We start from the raw sequence: 23,105 nt of genomic DNA, 5'->3' as shown, positions 1-23,105 counted from the left end.
TCACCCACAGCAAGGACCAGATTTTGAACAAAATCTCAGTTTCTTTTCTGCCTCCTTCAGAAACCCCAGACCCTCCCATAGTAGTGCTTCTGCCCATGTTTTCCAAAGATCTCAATCCCTAACCTGCATACACCATGTTGCACCCTTTGGATAACCTGGCTTGGATCCTGGATACTGTGCTTTTTGGAAATCTGGTACTAACTGCCTAAATTGTCAGCCTTGCACCACAAGTCTACCACCACCATTAGTCCACCAGTATCTTACCCACAGATGTATCCTGCCAGACCTTTTATGTAGCTCATTGCTATAATAGTTTGTGTTGTATATTGGATCAGCCAAGAAAAATAAAACGGGCTTTAATAATTCTTGGCCTTGGAGACTTGAGAGGAGCTGACTAGATGACATAAGAACAGCAGCTGTTGTTGTTTCCTAACCCTATGTCTAGATCAAAAGAAGTTCAGAGTAATGTGTATGACCTCTGAATAAAAAGACAAATCTCAAGCTTCTGATGCTAACATCTTCTACCTTTGATAATGGCCTAGTCTGAGAATAGCTTTTGTGCCAGTACAAGTCTGCTGGTACCAGGTGTGACTAATATGGTTACTAATATGGTTATACTAGTAAAGAGATTCTCAACCAGGATGCCATAGCAAACACCTACAGATGATTTGCAAACACCTCCATGTGATTTGCAAGATAAACTCAGATATTTCAAATAGAAATTCATAGTGTCAAAAACATTCTGACCTGCTGTGGGCTTTCTGAGTAATCTGCAACAGAAGAATTGCTCTAGTATCTTTCCATAGCCTAGAAATAAGTGAAAGCTAAGAGCTGGCATTTTCTGAGGGGTGCCTCGGGTCCAAAAGGATTGAGAACCATTGTAATAGTGAAACTCTGACTCTGGTGCTGCTTAGGGTGATCTGTTTGCAGCCCAGACTTTCCTTGTGAAAACAGGGTTAATGGTAAAAGGCACCTTTATGCTCATCCCTAGGGAGACTGCACCGCCTACACTATGCTACTTTGCTATGGCTTTTCTGTTTAGACAAGCCTTAATTGTCACTCATTCTGCAGGCAGCAGAGAAGACAAGAAGTCTTGTGGGTAAAACACATGTCTCAGAGTCAGAAGATCTGAGTTCTGCCTTTGGGTCTGCCACAAACTTCCTATGGGATCTGAGACAACTCTTGTGACTCTCGTTCACCTTCTGTTAAAATGGAGGAAACGGGGGCGGATCTAGGGGGACGTGGCAGTGCATTTGTAACGCCCTTTGGAGTTGTGTGAAAGCAAGAGCTGAGCACCACTACTCCTCATCCCTTCCTTCTCCCTGCTGCTGAATTCAGGAAGGGATGAAGGGGAAGGCAAATGCCCAAGGTGCTCACCCCAGGGGCTCCGGAGCTGTGGGAAAGGGGGAGGTCCAGCCAGTCTCTGCATTGACCAGGTGGTGCACCAGGTGGCATGTCACAAGTCCACTAGAAGCATGTGCTATACAGTTCTCTTTTCACTGGATGAGGTAAAAAGCTTTCCAAGATGCACTACTACCAAACATTAACAGGTCTTACAAGGCCCATGTTCTCCTTGTAGTGTCCACCAGGCCTGAGAGTCACCCGCTCGTCCTGGCACCCAGAACAAAGGAGAACTTGCTGGATAACTGGCATCCTTCTTAACTTAAAAATTGCAAGTCCAGTGGACTGAATGCAAATCTGGAAACTCTATCCATGCATAGGCACCTGTTAAAGCAGTGCTCCCATCAGAAAAAATGTTTATCACTAACTCAGTCCAAAAGCACTGCCTTTCGTGCAATGAGCTGTGTAGGAGCTGTGCATCTGGCCAGCGAGGGGCAAGTAAAAGAATTGAAAGACCAGAAAGCAGAGGAAGAAAGACCTCGATTGAGCCGTATGGAGCAAAACTGGAAATGCTTTCAAATGTGGTCTGTGAAAGGAGAAAAGTGTCTTCTCAGAGATCCACAGTGCTTTGGAGAGGATCACAGGGCTAAAGTGGGAACCCCTTCTTCACAGCAGGCTTCAGTGGGACTATGTGGATGGGTAACTCCTCTGGTGAGTTAGAGGCTCTCTGTCTACCCTTAAGAGTTTAGCTTCCTTTTCTGCCCTTAGGACTAGTGAAGAAGAATGTCCTCAGAGTTGTTTGAAGAAGGATCATGAATCCTGATGGATGAGCATTTGTGATGTGAATCGATGGCTATGGATGTAGCATGGCCAGTTCCCATGATGTTTAAGTTTTTGTTAGCTTTATGGGTTGCATTGTATCAAGGCTGGCACAGACACTAACTGAGGAAATCCAGACTCAACCCCATGCTCCATCACAGACTCTCCCTGTATCCCTCAACAAAGTCACTCAGTCTCTCTGTTCCTCAGCTTCCCATGTGTTCACAAGTACTACCCTGCTGCCCAGGCAGTATGGGACAATAAATACATTAGCGACTGTTCAGAGATTATTGTTGATGTGGCCACACAAATATCAGTGAGAGATAGATGGCAGAGACTAGATGACCCTTGGAGTCCTTTCCAACTCTTCCAGATCTCACAGGCACATGCATGTTTATTTTTAGCACATCCACTTAAGCCAATCAAACTGTAGCTATTTGATAACAAAAGGATTACAGTGAGGAGCTGCTTAATTGAATAGTTTGGACTAGAAAAACCTGGCATCCTTTCTGAAGCTGGTTGATGTAGGTGCAGAGTTGAGGGGAAAAAAGGGTGCAATTTAGACAGAAAGATATAAATTAATAAGATGCTGCAATTCATGCTGGCTAATGTTTTGTGGTGCACAGACAAACAGCCATTCACACCAAAACAAAGAGTTAGTTATGTGTGTTGAAAATACGCAGCACAAATGTCTTGCAGTCTGCTTTCCTGACATCATGCCTGCTGAAAATACTTCACAAAGTGTTTCCTAATTTCACAGGAAGACAGCCTTCTGGCATCTGACAGTACACGCTGCAGGAACAATGCTAAGGGCTTTAGAAGCATAGCGAGGGCAGAAAGGGACACATTGGGATTGGGCTGAGATATTTTCTCTGGAATCATCATCTCCAAGGCAAGAATCTGCCCTCAGGCCAGCCTGATGATGTCTGTATTTCATTAGGACAAGGGCCAGGCCTGTTCTCACTCCTCCATATGCAGGAGTTCAAACAACAGAGTTAAATGGAGTGACTTAATCCTGCAGATCCAAGCCATCTCTCTCAGGCCCAATTTACAGCTGGAATGCTTTACCTGCATAGGTATAGGTTGTAGCCATGTTGACCTAAGGGCACACCAGCCTCTGGCTTCTTCACCATTCATTCCATCCAGAAAGAGCACAGTCCAACTGCAGATGCTTCCTCAGCCTGACAAAGGGTATTTATACCCAAAAGTTTGCAAAAAATAAATTTTCCAACTATTTGAGTTGGTCTAATAAAAGATATCAGATTTACCCAAAGAACTTTGTTTACCTGCATAGGGGTATAGTGTCAATGTGTTGCTTGTGTGGATAATGCTACAGTGAACCTCCCCTTCACGTGCAATGAATTATACTGGTAAGACAAGCTTGCCAGAATAACCAGGTCTACACTGGAGGTTTCCGTTGGTGCTGCTGCCTCGGCGAGGGATTGCACCTCTTCACATCTCTGACCAACAGAGCTCTGCCTGGAGACAGCTGCCCTACAGACTGAGATGGAAAGCATTGCTGCACATTGGAAAATGACCCTCTGGCAAGCATTTTAGATGGACAGTACTTCTAATCTTAACAATTTGGGGCAGTTAGCATTAGGGGCTATAGGCTCTAGGGGCGGGATAGAGAAGGAAGGAAGGGAGAGGGTGTGGCACTCTATGTCAAAGAGCAGTACACATCCTCTGCCAGCAAAATGGGGTCGGAGGAGGGGCAAGCTGAAGTGCTCTGGGTCAAGATACAAGGGGGTCATGGGGAGAGGGATTTAACGGTGGGGGTCTACTACAGACCCCCCAACCAAGGGGAGGAGCTGGACCAGGAATTTTCGGGCCAGCTTGCAGAGGCACTTAAGGCAAGGGATGTAGTTGTCATGGGTGAACTAAATTACCCGGACATCTGGGAGGAGCAGTCAGCCAGGTCGGTCCATTCCAGGAGGTTCCTGACTGAGGTACAGGACCTCCACTTAACCCAGGAGGTGCATAGTCCCACCAGAGGAAATGCCGTGTTGGGCCTGGTCCTGGTCACAGGCGATGATCTGGTAAGGGGACTCCAGGTCCTTGACACCTGGGTGATAGCGATCATCGCTTGCTGGAATTCATCATCCAGTGCAGGGTGTCAAGGGCCTGCAGCAAGGCGGTAGCCCTAGACTTCAAGAGGGCCAACTTCAACAAGTTGAGGAGATTGGTGGGAGAGGCGCTGGGGTTCTTGAGGGCAGGGGAACTCAGTGCCCAAGATGAGTGGTTGTTCCTTAAGAAGACGTTACTCAGGGCCCAAGGGGTGACGATCCCAACAAGAAGCAAGCGGGGCAAGAGTGCTCAAAAGCCCCCCTGGCTCACCAAGGAAGTCTGGGAATGCCTGGTTGCCAAAAAGGCGGCGTACACCCGATGGAAGGGGGGGCTATCTCCAAAGAGGAGTATACCTCCCCAGCTCGGGCCTGTAGGGCAGCTGTTAGGAAAGCTAAGGTGGACATAGAACTAGGGCTAGTGTCCAAGATCAAAGATAATAAAAAGTCCTTTTTCAAATATATAGGGAGGATGAAGAAGGCACCGAGAAACATGGGACCCCTGCAAGATACGCTGGGCAATCTGGTGGTTGCACCAGAGGAGAAAGCAGACATCTTTAACAAATTCTTCACCTCCATTTTCTTGTGCAGGGACCGGGACTCCCCCACCGTGATTCAAGACAGACTCGAGGGGAACGCCTCCAGACCTAAGGTTGAGGATGACCGGGTTAGAGTGCTTCTGGAGGGGCTGGACGTGTTCAAATCAGCAGGTCCAGATGCTCTCCACTCCAAGGTGTTGAGGGAGCTAGCAGGGGTTATTGCAGGGCCCTTGGCATGGCTTTATGAGTGCTCGTGGTGCTCGGGCCAGGTGCCAGATGATTGGAAGATAGCCAATGTGGTCCCCATCTTTAAAAAAGGGAGGAGGGAGGACCCGAGCAACTATAGGCCCGTCAGTCTTACCTCAATCCTGGGGAAACTCTTTGAGAAGATCATCAAGGAGCACATCTGTGATGGGCTGGCATCGGGGATGATGTTCAAAGGCAACCAGCATGGTTTCGTTAGGGGCAGGTCATGTCAGACCAACCTGATTGCCTTTTACGATCAGGTCACAAAAGCATTGGATGCAGGTGTCGCCGTGGATGTAGTCTTTCTGGACTTCAGCAAGGCCTTTGACACTGTCTCCCACCCCATCCTCATTAAAAAACTAGGGGACTGTGGCATTGATGCCTACACAGTCAGGTGGATTGCAAATTGGCTGAAGGGTCATACTCAGAGGGTGGTGGTAGATGGGTCATATTCGACCTGGGGGGAAGTGGGCAGCAGAGTCCCCCAGGGCTCGGTCCTTCAGCCCGCACTGTTCAATTTCTTTATCAGCAATTTGGTCGATGGGGTGAAAAGCAACCTGTTTAAATTTGCTGATGATGCCAAAATTTGGGGTGAGATGGGCATGCTAGTAGGGAGGGAAAGACTGCAGAAAGACCTGGATAGGTTGCAAGGGTGGGCTAACAAAAACAGGATGCATTTCAATACAGACAAGTGCAGGGTGCTGCACTTGGGCAGTAGTAACCAGCAGCACACTTATAAGATGGGAACTCCCTTCTTGAGAGCACAGAGGCAGAAAGGGATCTTGGAGTCATTATTGACTCCAAGATGAACATGGGCCAACAATGCGAGGTCACGGTCGGCAGAGCTAACTGTACCGTTTCGTGCATCCACAGGTACATCTCAAGTAGGGCCAAGGAGGTGATCCTCCCCCTCTACACAACACTGGTCAGGCCACAGCTGGAGTACTGTGTCCAGTTCTGGGCACCTCACTTTAAGAGGGATGTGGGCAACATTGAGAGGGTCCATAGGAGGGCCACCTGCATGATCTGGGGACAGCAGGGCAGACCCTACAATGAGAGGCTACGGGACCTGAACCTGTTCAGCCTCCACAAGAGAAGGCTGAGGGGGGACCTTGTGACCATCTATAAACTCACTAGGGGGGACCAGAAGGGTTTGGGGGAGACCTTGTTTCCCCTAGCGCCCCCCGGGATAACAAGGAATAACGGCCACAAGTTGTTGGAGAGTAGGTTCAGATTAGACATCCATAAGAACTACTTCACAGTCAGGGTGGCTAGGATCTGGAACCAACTTCCAAGGGAAGTGGTGCTGGCTCCTACCCTGGGGGTCTTTAAGAAGAGGCTTGATGCCTACCTGGCTGGGGTCATTTGAGCCCAGTTTTCTTCCTGCCCAGGCAGGGGGTCAGACTTGAAGATCTACAAGGTCCCTTCTGACCCTACTTCATGACTCTATGATAATGTGGAAAAGAGTACCATAGGGTTCTATGCACATTGTCGCCCAGCAGCTCCACATCAAGACCATGAGAAGAGCTCTGCAGCTCCACACAAGATGGAAATCAGAGAGGACCACGTCCCGTAGCAGGAGAAAGCAGCAGAGCTCCACAACCACCGTAGTTATATAAGATTAAAGGATCTGGGATTAGTTAATGGAGGAAATAGTGTGATCGAAAGGGGAATTCTGGCTCTCCAGCTAGGATGTGTCATTTGCAGTCCCCAGGTTGCAGAGCAGAGTGGAGGGCCTATGTTTTTTTTTTTCCCCATGCTTCTGGGCTTTGCTGGTTGCTCTGGGCTCAGGAAGGAATAGTTTCCCCCTCTTGTTGTTACAGGCATCAGGGAACTTTGACTGGGGTTTGCCGATGCTCCTGCTGAGACTAAAAAACCCAGAAGTTCCAGTCTAGAATGTCTTGTCCCTCTGCCCAGGGTTAAACTGACTGCTACATTTGAGATCAGGAAGGAAGTATACCCCATGGTCACATTTGCATGGACTGTGGGGGAGTTTCTCTTCCTCTATAACAGGATCTCTCAAGTATATTTAAAAAACCACTTCCTGTTTTTGCAGTGGCAGGATGTTGACAGTGCACTCATACCCGTGCTTTACCTGTGGCAGGCCAGGGTGTTCTTGGTGGGTTTAGGCAATGTGCGTAGTAGATGGGTGACAGTTTTTTGTGTGGTTTCAAGATTAGGTAAAACAAACATTTGATGTCCCTTCCAGCCCTACTTTTCTGTGATTCTATGTTCCTATGATTCTAAGGTTGTTCTACTTGAGAGTGAAAGGATTCCATTTTCCACTCAGCCACCCCTACAAACAGCCTTGAGGGGCAGCTGAACTCATATAAGTACAGGGGGTAGAGCTAGGTAGATGCTACAAAACATTGCATGTGACTACTTCTTGACATCATTCTTGACCGCTACAGGCTTGGGACCAACTGGCTTAGCAGCAGCTCTGCAGAAAAGAACCTGGGGGTTAGTGGGCAATAAGATGGATATAAGTCAACAGTGTGCCCTTGTTGCCAAGAAAGTTAACAGTATACTGGGCTGCATTAGTAGAAGTGCTGCCAGAAGATATAGAGAAGTAATTATTCCCTTCTCTTCTGCACTAGTGAGGCCACATCTGGAGTACTGTGTCCAGTTTTGGACTCCCCACTTCAGAAAGGATGTGGACAAGTTGGAGAGTCCAGAGGAAGGCAATGAAAATAGTTCGGTTGGTGGGGCACATGACTTCTGAGGAGAGGCTGAGGGAACCGGGCTTATTTAGTCTGCAGAACAGAAGACTGGGGAGAGATTTGATAGCAGCCTTCAACTACCTGAAGGGTGGTTTCAAAGAGGATGGAGCTAGTCTATTCTTAGTGGTGGCAGGTGACAGAACAAGGAGCAATGGTCTCAAATTGCAGCAAGTGAAGTTTAGGTTGGATATCAGGGAAAACTTTCTCACTTGAAGGGTGGTGAAGCACTGGAATGGGTTACCTGGAGAGGTGGTGAAATCTCCATCCTTGGAGGCTTTCAAGGCCCGGCTCAACAAAGCCCTGGCTGGAATGATCTAGTTGGGGACGGTCCTATTTTGAGCAGGAGGTTGGACTAGATGTCCTCTTGAGGTCCCTTCCAACCCTAATTTTCTATGATTCCATGATTTGGTGATGTAGACACCCACTAGACTGTGGCCAGTAAGCAGGAAAGACTACAACAGGACCAAGAAAAGAAAGAAACAGAACTTGAAATGGGCCAGAAGAGCACATTTTTGGTCTGCATTTTCCTGTAACCTATTCTGCTTGGAGCATTAAGTGAAAAATTTTAGTTCCATATCCTCCCTAAAGGAAATGCTCATACCAAATTCAAGTTCTATGAGGCAAGCACCTCCTTGGGGTAGATCCATGGCACCAAGTGCTCAGAAACCTTCAATGACAGTACACAAACTGTCATGTCCTTCAAGCCAAAACCAAAAAGCAACACCAAGGGAATATTTTGTAAAAGACGCAAAAGCACTGCTAGGCTGATTTTACAAGAAATCTGAGATCAGCAGAAAGACAGAACTTGAAGAGTACTTCATCAAAAAAATGAAACCCAGGAAAAGCCTTAAATAAATAGTACTGTATCACAACATCTGTTGAAATTCTCCAGTTGGACAGGAGCTGAGGAACTACTTGAGGAAGCTGCAAAACTAGTGGATCCAGTGGTCACAAAGGAAGCATAAGAGCTGGGTGCATATATAGGGTTTGGCTGTGTCTGAAGCATTTATCACAATAGGGTTTTTTTGGCAGTGGCAAGCAACTAGCTGGTCTACTGTCTCCCTTATAGTAGATGATGGGCACGTCTACACATGCATTAATACACTTTTCATAATGTGCATTAAATTTAGTACCTCCAATGTGAGGTACTAAGTAAATGTGCATTAGGCTGCCCTAATATGCAAAAGCAAAAGAGCATGCTTTTTTAGTGACACTTAATGCGCAGTAGCCTATATTACTGCACATTAGCGTATTTGTATGGTATTTTCCACAACGCTTTAATGCACGGTAAAATAGGTGACTACACATTACAGTGCACGTGTAGATGCACCTACTGACTGTCTCTTTAATGAGGAAGACTCAGGGCAGCAATTAATACCTCTGGATGGTCAATATAGTATCAAGCTGCTATGCGGACAGGTGTTTAGAAGTCCTGATGGGTTGTATAGATTAGATACTGGAGATAGATTACTGGAAATGACTGCACAGATGCCGTAAAACAATTGGATTTTATACTCAAGAAAAATGTGGAAAGTGGTCTGTCTATGCAAGTGACTAAGCTGCAGGGAACGCAGCCCAGGTGAATCATACTGAGCGTGTATGTGTGCACATCTGAGCAGGCAAGAGAGAAGGCAGCAAGTGTAAAGCAAAAATAAATACATGAGTAAATAAGTAACTACAACAAAATAAGAAACAAACGTCTGAACCTTTCATTTGGTGACCTCAACTGATGCTTGTCTCCTGCATTGTATCCCATAGGAAACTGATCATTTCTTGTTAAAAATGATGCATTTCAGTGTGCTAACCCGGATCTCCACTGAAAGTCTAACCACTGTTAAGACCGACTGTATCAAGCAGAGAGGCCGCCCTGTTGGATTTTGAGTCTTGGTCACTGGGAGACCTGGGTTACATGTATCTCTAACAAGGCTGGTGTAACCCACCTTCCTCTGTTCAGATGGACTGTAGTTCTCCTTCTTGCCCTGCTGGGAGCACAGAGATCTCCTCTTCCCAGAGTATAGAAGACACATGATTCTACATGAAACAAGGTTGTTTTTATCAGTTCAGCATGGGGGCCATTTGCTTTCTGGATTGCAATGGCAGAGGTGCCATCAGGAGTTCAAGTCCCCACAATGGTGACATGGAAGGGCAATTTGGACCTCACCAAAAGGTTGCTTCCTGCAGAATTCAGACCTCAGAATTCAGGCCTGGATGTTGGGAGCCAGGCTTTCTTCAGGCACTGAACCAAAGGTCCAGATGGTACTAACTGGAGGGAGCAGGGAGAGGAAGACATCTTATGGGGCCACCTTACCATTGTGGAAGGTGCCCCAACACTGTGGTGTTGAGCATCAAGTAGGAACCTAGATTAGGCAAGAACACATTTCAGGAATGTCTTCAGTGAAGTCAATGGAGGTACACCTGAGTAAAAATAGGACACATGAGATTAGCATGAAGCCAAAATGCCAGGGGGAGAGCCTGGTGAGGCCCATATGAACTATAATGCCATTGTGGGATTGGTTGGCTGCATGCCTCGTAAGGTATATACGCTGCCTCTCTCCCTCCCTGGTTTGTCAGATAGCATTCCTATTCTCCAGGTGCAGTGACTAACTTTTGATTCAACCTTGCTTCCTTTGCTTGTTTCTGCTGGCATTTATTTTCCCCTGCTGCATGTCCATTCTCTTTTCTGTGCTCCACCACCCTGGGGGAGATGACTCATTCATGGTTAGCTGTATCCCACCACCCCCTGAAGTTTGACTCAGAGCAAAATGTGCAAGTGCCCCATGTAGCTGTCAAAAGAAATCCACCCCCCACAAATCTCAGGGATTGACAGCACCCAAGCTTTCTGTGGGGAGCAGAGCATGAAAGGCAGCCTGCCTGCAAGGATTGATAAGAGCGTTGTAAAAAGGCAATGAGAAGGAAGCTAGTGTGTGATTAACCACTGAGTAAACTGCCTGGTATGAAGGCCCTGCATACTTGGGCAGAGCCCGCTTATAGCTCCGGGCACTTCCTCAGCTCTTCTTTGCCTTGGGTATCATGATTCAGTGCATGCTTATTGGTGAAGTGGCCTATCTGCAGATAAAAGAAATAGTGGCTGGAGGGAGAGCAGTGATGAAAGCTGGATGGCTGATCCCAGGAAATTACCAAGGAGGAATCATAGTTAGCACAGAGGTTACAGGGCTGAGAACTTCCCAACATGTGAGGTTTCATGGCAAAAGGGTGAAAAAAGGGTCTTATGGGTGTGATGTGTAACTCAGCAGGACAGAGCTCAGGCTGGGATCTGAAAGTAGAGGTAGGCATCCCATGGGACAGACAACACTACCAGCAAGGATGATTTCAAACCTGGGACTGAGCAGACAAATCCTCTGACTGTAGCAAAGAGCCCAGCTTGCAGTTCCACAGCCAAATGGACCCTGTGGCTCTGAGACAAGTACAAGGGTACCCAGACCTAAGTCTCCTTGCATACAGAGAGCAGCACTGCTGGGTGAGAATGAGCTGTTTCAAGAGTCACAGCTGGGTGGAGGCAGGAGCTGGGCAGAGGCAAGGATTGCTCCAGGTCTTGCTGCAGCAGGGCGGTTCTGTGGGAGAGCTCCAGACATCCCGCCCTGGACAAATGCTCTCTGCTAAGGCCCAGGCACAGGGATCCAGATAACATATGCCCATGTCCCCTGCATCCTGGCTAACTTACCCTTCCTAGCATGTGGCCCAGGGGAAGCAAGCTTCCTACCTGTGTGCCCTGCCATGTAGCAGCACCCAACTTCCGTAGCACCAAGTGGGAAGCATTTGCAGGTTAGAAGTAGGGGCATTCCACAGAGCAGGCAAGCAGAAAGGCAGTGATGGTTGGAGGATGGGCAAGACAGCAATGGAGTCTGGCACAAGGCATGGCTTTTAGTAGCACTGGAGTGACATTATAGCTATGATGGTCCAGGCAAGGATTCTTGTGGGTGATATCTTTTACTGGACCAACTGCACCGTTGGGATAGACTTTAACAAGCTTTCTGGAAGTTACATGAGCCTCTCCCCTGCACTAAGGTTTGAGCAAAGATGCAAATGACTCAATAATACTTGGCAGCCAGGCACCCACTGGCACCCCAAGTGGGGTTAGCAGAGCTATTCACAACCCTGAGCAATCCCCACCCATGTGGAATGGGGCTCTGCAGGGAGCCCTTTGTGTCACATGTACTATGAATGCTCAACAGGTCTCACAGTGCTCTGGCACCTGCAGAAACACGAGGCACATGGAACTCAGCCCAGGGCTGGGGAGGAGAAGGGCATGGCCCATAGCATCCTCCCAGTGGTTTGTGTAGGAGGCATAGAAATAGGCTTTCGGCTCTGTCCTTGAACTGCAGAATGACATTGAGGGAACGTGATTTTCCTCATGAAGTGCTGTGGCCTGGACTCCCCAGAGCATGATGGGAAAACAGCATTGCCCAGCCTAACCTCAAGCTCCCCATGGAGACCATACCCTGCCTCGGGGATTCTTCCTAAAAACGGAGGTGGCTCCTCTTCCTCCTTGCATCCACTATACTGTCTGCCCAGGGAAGGGCAAGCAGGGAGTCAGTGGTGGACAAGGCTTTGGTAGCACAGGTACATGGAGCTCTATCAGAAGCCAGGTGCGGCCGAGTGGCTCCACATCATGGAGCTGTAAATGATTTCTGACCCCCCCTCCCCCCACTGCCACATGTACTTTTCCCATCAGCTCAGCCAGAGGGGAAAACTGAGGCCTGTACATCACTGTAAGAACTGGTGGGTGTGGGTGATCCTTGCACTTGTAATCATGTCTGTGCAAGAAACAGCAAGCATCTATGTTGCCATGGGAGCTTGGCAGGAACCAGACCATAACAGTGACATTCTCCTCTGTGTCCCGGTAGCTTGGGGGAAGGAATCATCACTAGGGCAAATTCTTGTCCCTTTAGCCCTGGGTGCTAGCAGGTGCACTGTGAAGGACTGAGCCACAGCTTCATTCCATGTCACAGCTTACACACCCATGCAAAAGGGGGAACAGCAACCAGATATCAATCCCTCTCCTTGCATCCAAGTTCCAGTGAGGCAGAGGAATTATGGGTCTCCCTTTCTCTCCACATGTGGGTGTACAGCAGGGCTCTTGACCAAGCCCTTTGAACAGCTGTGTGTTAAAGTCCCCTGGGTTTCCACAGTACTCATGGGCCTGTGGGGGGTCTTTTGTGGCTTAGTGCCACATTTAAATAATCACTTCTACCACCCAGCAACTTTCCAGAGAATTGGAGCAGCTCCCAAAATAACATCTGGCCTCCCAGGAGCTCCTTAGAGTCAAAATGCCCAACAACCCGACGTTTCTCTATTGCTATGAGGATTCTGAGACAGCACAATCGCACGTGTGCACGCACACACGTTGTGATGGGGCTGATGTAAACATATTCTACTTTTTGGGGTATATTTGTTGCATGGTTTGCTGGAAAACCAAGCAAATGGCAGCAGGAGACAGTGCAGCATTCTCACTCCAGGCGTGGGCAGGTAAATGCATCAGTGAGTATTTGCTGTCCTTCTATAACCAGTTATTGCAGAGGGTGTCACTCACCTTTCAGCTGACTGTAAGTGAGGCGTTGCTGGAGGAAGCTCCTTTACATGTCAGAACTTTCTCACGGTCGGGACTGCTTCTGGGCAAGGGAAGGGTAGAGGAATGAAGGGCGGTGTCACTTTCTGACTGATGGTATGTCTCATCCACTGAGGAAGCAGTCTCACGAGCTAAGAGGATCAAGAATTGGGCTGAGTGTGGTTGCATCAGCTTCTTCCTTGTTAGACTTCACTGTCTTGGCCATGGTAGTTTTCTATTCCCTGCCCAAGCCCCCACCTCTCAAATGAAGAGTGTTTCTCTACCTGACTGCCCCTTCCCTTCTTAGTGCTTCTGTGGCAGACTGAGCACATGGGTCAGTCTGGATACCATGAATCAAAGAAACCTGCCCAACAAGATAATACGCTAGCATTGGAATTGTTATTCTGGCTTCAGGCATTGGTGGCTGCTTTGGGAGAATGGCAATACCTGAAATACTCATGTCAACAGCCTGGAGTTCTGGAGGTGATGACTCTATCTTTGCTTCCACAGATATTTTTCCTGACACAGATCATTTAGAATTACTCACAGGCTCACATCTCCTCTAAACCTCCAGTGTTCCCTTCTGCTCTTAATATCTCTCTGGATTCCATTATCTTCTCCTTCACAGATCCATCACTTTTTCTTATATCACTGAGTCACTATCCCATTCTCCTCCCACCTCTCATCTGCACAATCAATTGTTTAGGTTGAAATAGAACAGGCGTCAGGTAGCATAAGGTTCTTCTTCCCCATGAGCAACACCTGCAAGTTCATTAGTTGCACCGAGTTTAGTTCATTACTGTTTTGCCTTAAGTATACCTTTGCTGACTCACAAGGTACTTGTTAAACTATGCAAAGAGTTCAGAAAAAAGATGCAAGAATAAGAGCATGAGGCCTGAAAGCCCTGACTCACAACCAAAGAGTTGGCTAAGTTCCAGTTTAATTTATCAAAGAAAACTCAAGAGTTGACTTGATTGCAACTGGCATGCAACCTACAAGGGAACGTATTTGAGAGCAGAGGTCTCTTGGGCAGTATGAGAGGATTCACTAGTGAGACCGCCCCCCCAAGCTACAAGAATTCAGGGTAGAAATAAGGCAGAGCTTTTATTCCAGGGAGAGTGATTAATCACTGAAATGACTTTCCTGACTTTCCACAACTGGATGTCTCTTTGTAAAAGCCCCTATACTTCACCTCAGTGGTTCTCAATTTCTTTAGACTCAAGGCACCCCTTATAAGACTCAAAGCACCCCTGGAAAAATGCCAGCTCTTAGCTCTCACTTGTTTTTTGACTAAAAAAAAATAATAGAGACATTCTTCTGCTGCAGAGAACTCAGAAAGAGTACAACAGGTTGGACTGTTTTTGATACTTTGGATTCCTACTTGAAATCTCTTGGTTTATCTTGTGAATCTTACATAGGTGTTGGTGCTCTGCAGTACCCTTAAAAGGATCTCATAGCACCCAGGATGCTGCAGTACCCTGGTTGAGAGCCATTGCTTTAGCTGAACTCCAAAATGTGGACCTTTTGCAGAAAACCTGGGTGAAGTCCATCCTCTGGCTTATGTAGTATAAGAAGCCAGACCAGATTATCAGAAGGTCTCCTTCAGGCCTTAGAAATCTATTAATCTATTGTCTAAATCTCCTAGAGCAAACTTTTCACTTGAGCACATTATGGGATACAAGGTTGTTGGTTGTAGCCGTGTTGGTCTAAGGACATAGACAGGCAAGATTCTTTGGGTAGATGTGATATATTTTTTTAGACCAACTAAATAGTTGGGAAAAATTCTTTGCAAGCTTTCAGGCACAAACACCGTTCCTCAGGCATTGTGAGACTCTGCTGCTGTTCTGAGGTCTCCAAAATAGAAAAGAAGCTAGGGTAAGCAGATGTCTGTGAAGATGCAAATGAGTGGAAGTTTGGAAGACAAAGGGTAGAGATAGGGTAAGAGGAGAGAGAAGGGGAGGGAAAGGTGTGAAGGAATTCAGGCTGTCAGCAAAACAGCAGGTTATTTGGTGTATAACATGTCATGCAGGTTGTAATGTGTCATAAATCCAGTGTCCAGTCCATGATTTTTTGTATCCAGTAGATTTATGAAGTGAAGTTTGTAGGCTTGTCTATGGAAGGTATTTTGTAAGTTCCCTTTGAAGATTAAAACTGAGAGATCAGAGAGGGAGTGATTGTCTTGTGAGAAGTGCACCACAGGTAGTTGGATATTTTTGTCCTCTGATGGATATTCAGTGTGCGTTCATTTTGGTACATAGTTTTGTTTCTCCTACATATTTTCCATCTAGGCATATATTACATTTCTGGAGGTGCGGGTGTAAGATCCAGGAATGGTGCTGGTTCCGTTGTGTGGGTGTCATTATTGTGGGACTAGTGGAGATGTGTTGTTAGGTTTTACATTTCTTGTCCTGGCATGGTCTGGATCCATTTGGTGTGGTTTGGGTCATAGGAAGTTTACTTCTGGTGATGAGGTTATCAAGGTTTGGTGCTTGCATTTAAGACACCCTGGGCATATGGTTTATGCTACAGTTAGGACAGTGGGTGGTAAATTGCAGAAAAGGGCCCTTTCCCATAGGTAGATTTGGAAACCCATCCAAGCACAGTTCCAGCCTGTGACATAGTGAGGTTTATGAGAGGCCAACTTTATCTAGTAAATGTGTTTTTACATATTGCTGAATCCCACTGCCCTGCCTAGTGAACCAGGAGTCCGGTAAAACACAGAAGGCCAGACTGAATCCCTTACTCATGCTTCAGTAGGGCTGTCCATAGGAGAAATTGCTCCCTTTGTGAGCAAAAGTATTCTGATCTGGCCCAAACCTCCAAGTAGTTACCAGCTGCAAATCTAGTATTTGTCAAACCTATGGTAGGAGGTCAAATCACTGTTGCTTACCAATGGGAAGCAAAAGGGAAGCTTTTTATGGCAGGGACTGCCATCAACTCTGCATGTGCACACGCATACACATATGCATAGCATCCAGCACAATACAGCCCTGATCTTGGCTGGCATCTGGGCACTACTGCAATATAAAACGAAGCTGTATGGTGCTGGGGGGAAAAGTGGCTCCATTCACTCATAAAAACAAAATGTACATGCAGATAATAAGGTCATTTAGTCCAGCCCCCTAGTCAAGGCAGGATTATCCCTGACTAATCCATCCCAGCCAAGTGTCTGTCCAATCAACTCTTGAACATTTCCAGGGATGGATGGAGATTCCACAACTTTTCTAGGTAGTCTTCCTAATGCTTGACCATCCTCATAGTCAGAAAGTCGCTTCTAATCTCCAACCAAAATTTCTTCTGCTGCAGTCATTTCTTAGTCCTGTCCCCTATGGCCACAGAGATTATCTCCTTCCTCTCTATAATTGCCTTTCAGGTATTTAGCGAGCTTCAGGCCGTCCCCAGAGATAGTTCCACTCCTAAAGGCAACACACATAGCCGGACAAGAACCACAGGTCAAGTGTGGTCAATGTATCACCACAGAATTTGGTTCTTTCCATGGTTCTGATGCCCTAACAGCTAATTGGGAAATGGAGGGTGAAAGCCGGTGCCCATTAAAGTCAATAGGAATTCTGTGATCACCCTCAAGTGGAGCTGCAATTTCATTCACCATTCATTCCACCCTCCCCCTCCAACTCATCTTTAAGGTCATCATTATTTGCTCCTGGACTTCATCTTTCAGTTTGCTTCTGATGTAGCTTTGGCAAGACCAGAAATCCTCTTGCTTAATGAGAGAAAAGCTGAGGTTGGCTGAGCAAGAGGAAGCTACTTCTCAGTTTGGTCTAGCTACTCTCATGCTAACGCTCCCACTCCCAGTCATTCTGGATAGGCTGCATACACTCTCATCACTACCACACAGGCTGCATGCTTAAATGTTCTCCTCTCCAACAGACTATGAAAGGCGTGAACCAGATTCTTAACCAAATTGTTTGGAGCAAAGCTGAGGAGATTTCTCTTACTAAACAGGAAAGACCCTGGGGGACTTTTGAAGCCAACAGCAACATTCCCCATTGACTTCAGCAGGGCATGGTGGATGTGGTCTTTAGTGAGACCCAAGAAGACTATGGATCCCTAGGAGGATCATCAGTGTGCACGTTTTTATCTAATTTGTTTACATCTCATGTGTAGGGAGCAGTGGATTCAATTAGAAATTAGTGCCCATTGCAGCTGATTGCCCAAGATGTAAACTTTAATAGCAGCTGGAGAGAGTTGGGTGCTTGAATTGGTTCTGAATTACTCGCCCTAGTTAGCACACTTCTAATTACAATGAATCTGCTATTGTCAACAATGTTCAATGGTAAGGTGGGGAGAGCCAACACTGATACTCTTTTGGGAGGAGGCCTGGACTTTCTAGAGTGTTGTGCAAGGTGGATGCTCTGCTTAACTAGCTTGCCTATTAACTACTACTAATTAAAAAGCCTTCAGGCCTTATCTCCCTGAATGAGAATGTGCAGATAGACTGTGGGAAGTTCCTCTCCATGTCTGGTAACATTCCTGTTTCTTTTCTAATACACATGGCTCTTGCACGTCTGCTGACACAGTTCTTTACTTTCATGTCTTTATGGCTGTCCCATTAGATCACATCCATCGGAAATGTGTTCCAAAGAGGTCACTGTTCTCATTGCCATCATTGTAGAACTGGGAGACAGGAAATAGCCCAGAGGCTAGTACACAGCTTGTTCCCTTCGCTAGAGGTTTACACTTTGATGAAGAAGCAACGTACAAGTGCATGTTATTTAAACAGAAATAGCATATGAGGTGGTTAGTGGATGTCAGTGAGTTCTGCTGGCTCAAGGGCATTTAGGCCCCCTTGGCATGACTCTTCTTCGCGACAGCAGTGTAACTCTATTTCATTCATAAGAGTCATTCTAAGTAACTATAATAAAGAGAGGAAAATGGGCTGCTTGGCATGACATACACATTGAGCTATTTGAGTTATACCTATAAAAAAAAGACTGGTAGAGCAGGGAATTTTACCATGTATTTGCAGGGGTTGAGGGGAGGTACAAAGGACTGCATGTGTATATGAGGGTGTATGTTATTTGTTTCAGAAAAATAACACATCTAATCCTCTCCCTTCTGCAGCTCTTGGAATGAAAGATGGATTCCCTGCACTTTCTACCTTCTAACCCAAATATTTAAGGGCAAATTGTCACTCTGACTGCATAAAAGCAGTGCCCATTAAAGTCAAAAGGAGCAACATCTGTACATCTGAGGGCAGTATTTGGCCCTACAAACATTAGGCCTGGATGTGAATTCCACAGCTTAGGCCTCTCCATCCTTTGACTGTGTACACGGTTCTCCATCCTTTGCTGCTGGCTCCATTTGGGACCATTCCTTTCCTGCTACAGAGGCAGAAGTAGGAGCTTGGGGCAGCAGTGAAAACGCTGTTGAGGACAAGATTAGGAAGATCAAAAGAAGCTGGAGATCCCAAGAGCAGGGCTGCCTGTACCAGGAGAGCTCTATCTAGCAGAAGACAAAAACAGACTATCTTGCGAAAGGCACAGGAACTAGTTCTAACTAGTGTAAGAGGGCAGGATGCGGAGCAGCTGTAAACAACTTTCACCTCCCAGTGACCCTGCACATCAGTTTAGCCCCCTGTACAAAATCTCCCCAGAATGTATTAACCTTTTATTTACTACTTTAATACAGAACAATGAAAAACATATGTCTAAAACCACAAGTCAAAGTGTTTACAAATCTGCTGAGTCTTGCAATATGGGATATATTCCTTAAAGTCTTAAGAGTCCTGTGATGACATAAACATCTTGACTTCCATTAAAAAGAAAATTTTGAGTCTGTGTGGTTGTAAAGAAAATCTTGGAAAATGTCACTGGAGTGAATTCTGACGGCTCAAACACAGGGGTAAAGGAAAGAGTCCTTTATTTAGGGGGTTTTTTTAAATCTTGAATGGGGGAGCTAAATCCTCAGACACAAGTGCCTTAATAGGACAACCAACTTCCTCATCTGAGTGCCAGGGAAAATAATTATTCATTTAGATAATCTGAATAAGTGATCTGATTTTCAAAAATGCAAGCAACTTCCCCTGATTTCAGTTCAGTCGGAAGGTAAAAGAAATGATAACTTGCTATTAGCCCATAAGGTTATGAGCAGGACTTTTAGAAAGCCTGACATAATAGCTGGAAGAAAGGTGTGAACTCCCTGCACATCTCTCTATGGGACACTTCAAGGAATAAGTAATAAAAGAAAATGAACCTTCTTCTTGGAGACTTTGCCATTGTTAGCTTTAAAAGCATCTGTCTTCAAGTGCTGCAGAATTGGAGACACATTATCCAAGGTATTTAAGGGCTAGAAGATGCAGGAGGATAGCCTCGCAGGATATTCAAAGGGGTCTGAGCAGGTTTGGCACTTTATCATTGAAACCAATAGGAGTTAGGTATCCATCCACCCCCTAAATTCCCACTGGGTACCTGTCTTCATCTTTCAGTCCCAGGAGCAGTGCCAGCCTTTTCCCGGTGAGGGGGCTGATGTGGGATAGACACTAGACAGAAAATTGGGGGAGGGGGGAACATGGTCCCCATAAGCTGGGCTGGGCCAGGCTAAATTGGGAGTACTGTACCTCTGTAAGATGCAGGCAGGAGTGGGGCAGGCTCAGCTGTGCAGGGCAGGAAGCAGTGGCCCAGGGAGAGGAAAGGGGCTTAGACAGGGGCAGAACTGGGAAGGGTGGATATGGGGCAGGAAGGTGAATTTTGGAGTGGCTATAAGCCCCACAAGCCCCCCCCCCCCCCAAATGCCTCCCATGTTCAGCCCTGAAATAACTTTGGAAATCTCATACTCAGTGACTAAAGGCCTGATTTAGTTTCCTTTTCAGTCTTTGAAAGTCTCTCTCTCTCCTGTCTTCAACAAAAGCTGGGTTAGGCCCATATGAGCTACATAAGGGCACTAAACCAGTGATTCCCAATCAGGGTCCCAAGGCACCATGGGGAGTATGCCACAAAGTGTGAGGAGATAAACAGATAGGTGCAGGTTGAGGCGTATCCCTGCCTGGCCATTCCCTGTCCTGCATTGCCTAGACCCTCTAAAAGAAGGTAAACATTGTAATTAAGTTCATTTTTGAAATGGTGCCACTCACTTCACAAAAGTATGGAGGGATACCTTGAGCCTAATGAAGGGTGCCTGGAGTCTAAAAATGTTGAGTACCATTGCACCAGACTGGGTGCATCCACATGAGATCCTAAACGTGCAATAGACTAATCCTACTGCACATTAGCATTTGAAGGCAAAAGCTGTGCTATCACACTAATGTACAGTGGAATTAGTCTACTGTGCATTAGCATCACTTTAAAGGCATGTGCCGGCAGTACTGTGCAGCTATTACAGGTACTAAATTTAACGTGCAGTAACTATGGCACATTAATGCATGTGTAGACAAGCCCACTGAGTCTGTATTATGCCCTCTTTAGGATCTAAAGAGAAATGGGATTTTTTTTGAGCACCCTCAAATTACAGATGGATGACTTGCTCTGCAGCATAGGAGGGAGTTTACTGATCACTCTTCAGCATTTAGGGGGAACAAATTAGGACATGGTTCACTGAAGTTCAGGGTACGAGATGGAGGAAAGCCCTTAGAAAACTCTATGGTGCTGAGATATTCAGGTCACAGGTAAACAAAACAAAAAAGGATGAACATGGAGCAGGCAAGGAGCTTCCTGGAAGATACAAATGGAAGATTTGCTATTCATAGTCAGCTTAGCGAAGATGGTGGTACACAGATGAAGCAGAACACGCCATGGGCCATTTCTGAACTTGATCAGCTTTCCACAGGAACTGGAAGTGTCCAGAACCAAATGGTGCGGTCCTTCAGGAGATTTACGGCAGGCTTGTTGACACTGGTACCAAGGAGCTGAAGAATTATCCATACCATAGCTAACTGAAGTATACTACGCAAGCAAAACTCTTCAACATCCGTTGCTTGAGTTGTGAAACACATCAGCATACCAAACCCTAAAATTTCACATGGAACAGCTGAAAAGGGAAAGAGAAGAAAAAGTCACAACTGTAGCTTTATGGCTCTTGGACAATAAAGTCATCAGAGAGGAATCCTTACACTTCCTGGAAAACAGTGACATGACTGGATGAGACATGGGGGGTGGGAGGGAGGGGATATCCAGCTGAAATTCCTAAGAGCAAGTTCTTAGTGAACCATGGAGTTAGCACAAGGAGAGAAATGTGTCGCTGGGGTTTGGGCACCTGTGAGCTCTGAGCACTCGCTTACCCTGTCAGTCTGTTGTGCAAGTCACTGCCTACACTTGGAAATGTGATGAAGTGTCTGCCACTTCTAATTGCACAGTCACTGGAAAACTGCCTCCATGTGAGCCAGTTTCGTAACATTCACTAATTGCAGGGAGATTTACTATTATGCATGTGAGTATGGCTACTGCGAAATGTTCTTTCCCCACTCTGGCTCAGCTGGAAACTGACAACACAATGACATATAAACAGGCTAGCTTTGATGTTTACTTGTTAGGTTAACCCAAGCTAAAGAAATAGAAAATCTAATTGACCTCCTTGTGCCAGGGTGCAACTTGAATATTATCGCTGGTCTTAGGTGTCATGCTGTACCTGATATCGTTCATGAAGTATTACTCAGAAAGACAAAAACCAAATGTTTCCAACTAAGGAGGAGGGGCAAGAGGGGCTAAGTTAGGCACTTAAAACCACTTGACAGCACCTAGAAGAAAAGAAGCCTCATCTCCTGAGATGCTGAGCATATGTACTCAAAGCTGCCAGTCCCACCAGCAATGCTGCCACTTAGAGCTCTGCTGATGGAATGACAAGGATCCAATTCAAGCTTACTGAGGTGAGTTGCTGTTTTTCCACTGACTTGATGAGGTACTGGGTTAGGCCCTAAGTTAGAAGAGGCTAGCTACAGCTAATCTGTATTCTTCTGCTAATTCTGTGTATCAGCCCTGTTTACATACCCAGGGCGTGTCTACACATGCATTTAAGCATGCCTAAATTTAATGCACATTCACTTAATGTGCATTAAGCGGGTTTAGGCAGCCTACTCCAAGTGCAGGCATTAAAAATCATTAACGCTGTGTGTGTGGACTGACTGGGGACTAAAGTTAGTCCCCAGTCAGTCCCAGTCAGTCCACACACACAGGGTTAATGCGCCTTAACACGTCTACACATGCATTAACGCACCTTAGTATTTGTGCCTGAATTTGATACCCACATTTATAGGTATCAAATTTAGGTGTGAACAGTCCCAAATCACCATTTTTAAAGTGCATTAAGGGTGCACATGTCTAGACGCGTACCCTAACACACCTTAAATTTAGGCTAATCTGCCTTAAAGAATCTTGTGTAGACATGCCCCCAGTTACTCTCCAGCTCTGCAGCAAGAGTGGGCTAAAGGGCTACAAGGGGGTGGAAGTGGCAACCCCATGAATCTCCATCCCTGAGTTCCATTACACTGTAGCTAAAAATCTTGTTGCAACTCAGATGCTGTGAGAGCCCCCATGTAGCTGCTGTGGGGTGGAGGAGGGGAGTGAAGGGGCCCTGGATCCTGGGACCTTCTATTTGCTGTACAAAGGAAAATAAACTTTTGGTGGGTGGGTTGGACTGTTCCATGCTCTGGATGGCTAAGAACCCCCTTGGCTGACAACACCATTTTAAAACTCTCAGACAGATGAATGTGCTGTACACTGGGTGGCTCACAATTCCCCTTCAGCACCATCCCTAACTGTGGGACTTCATGGAAGAATTACCTTCTAGGCTGTCATTCCCTATTTCCCAACTACCACTGAAGACTATTCACATCCATTAGGAGGCATGTGGACTCCTCAGA

At 46.3% G+C, this 23,105-nt stretch overlaps 1 long non-coding RNA gene across 1 annotated transcript in view; it reads left to right on the top strand.

Moving 5' to 3' along the window:
* The window catches only part of LOC106738026 (uncharacterized), a 28,423-nt gene extending 9,331 nt beyond the window's left edge, over positions 1-19,092 (top strand). The window contains exon 3 of the long non-coding RNA XR_001371973.3: positions 18,377-19,092. This is a non-coding gene — a long non-coding RNA (uncharacterized LOC106738026). The remainder of the gene's footprint in view (positions 1-18,376) is intronic.
* Positions 19,093-23,105: the final 4,013 nt, after the last annotated feature.

Source organism: Alligator mississippiensis, chromosome 2 (genome assembly GCF_030867095.1).
Source record: "Alligator mississippiensis isolate rAllMis1 chromosome 2, rAllMis1, whole genome shotgun sequence".
NCBI lineage: Eukaryota > Metazoa > Chordata > Crocodylia > Alligatoridae > Alligator > Alligator mississippiensis.
Note: the sequence above shows the minus strand (reverse complement) of the source record. Positions and strands in the feature narration are given on the sequence as shown.